A 1,009-nucleotide genomic window follows, 5' to 3' on the forward strand; every position below is an offset into this window, starting at 1 on the left:
GCATTAATCTGAGTGCTTCCCATGCACAATGTTCTAATAATCTTACAATATACTCCAGACCTCTAATTGCAGTACTCAAAGGCCCTAATAATTTAGTCCCTCTGACTTCTCCAAACATTGGATCTTCTTTTAACAATACTGCCACCAATTCTCCACAAGGTTTGGCCCCAGGGTTTTTGCCCAAGCCTGAACTGCCTTCTATAGGCCTCAACCTTCAGCAATCACCTGGTGGAGTGCTACCAATTCCACAATGCCCACCTGGAAATTGGCAATCAATGGCCATTGGTGACAATTCAGTGCCAACAGGAATCCCCAATTTGCGGTGTGGTGAAAAGGAAAGTTTATTCAGTGCAAAACAGCTCAATTGTGACACAGCAGGGCTGTGGAAACAGCATGGCTATAGAACAACTCTAGGACCAGGCACCTTGGGTCCAGGCCTTCTCCAGTTAGACAGTTCTGCTCCATGCTGGTCTGTTCCTCTCTGTTCCATTCTGTGCCAGTCTGCTCTGGTTTGGGCTGGTCTGCTCAAACAAAATATCTTAGGTATTTTAGCTCAGCCAGAAAATCATAGTCTTCCAGAGGAAAGGGAAAGTGTGCTCTGAAAGCCAGAGGGGAGCTGGCTTATATAGATGAAAGTCCACACCCCTGGTCCCTAATTGGTCCACTCTCATGCAAAATAAGACTCCAAATTCTCACAGTTTGGTCTAAAAGGCACTGTCCTGGTTGGTTAGAAATGAGCAGCTCTGATTGGTTGATAAAGATATTGATGGGGATGTAGCTGTGCAGCTCCATTTACATAGGTAAAGCCTCATTCCTAAATGTTTGAAATATTTAGGAATCCAGGAACTCCTTAATGAGGGCTGACTCAGGTGGCAGGCAGGCAGGCAGCATAGTGCTGAAGCAGATAATTCAGTGTAGGCCTCTACCTGAAGTGTGTGAGAGGCCCAGTATAGAAGTGGCTACTAAGCTTTGTTTTTATTCTGTTTTGTTTTTTATTTTTGAAATTGAG

This window comes from Sturnira hondurensis, unplaced genomic scaffold (genome assembly GCF_014824575.4).
Source record: "Sturnira hondurensis isolate 20B ecotype Veracruz unplaced genomic scaffold, ASM1482457v3 Scaffold0001304, whole genome shotgun sequence".
In the NCBI taxonomy this organism is placed as follows: domain Eukaryota; kingdom Metazoa; phylum Chordata; class Mammalia; order Chiroptera; family Phyllostomidae; genus Sturnira; species Sturnira hondurensis.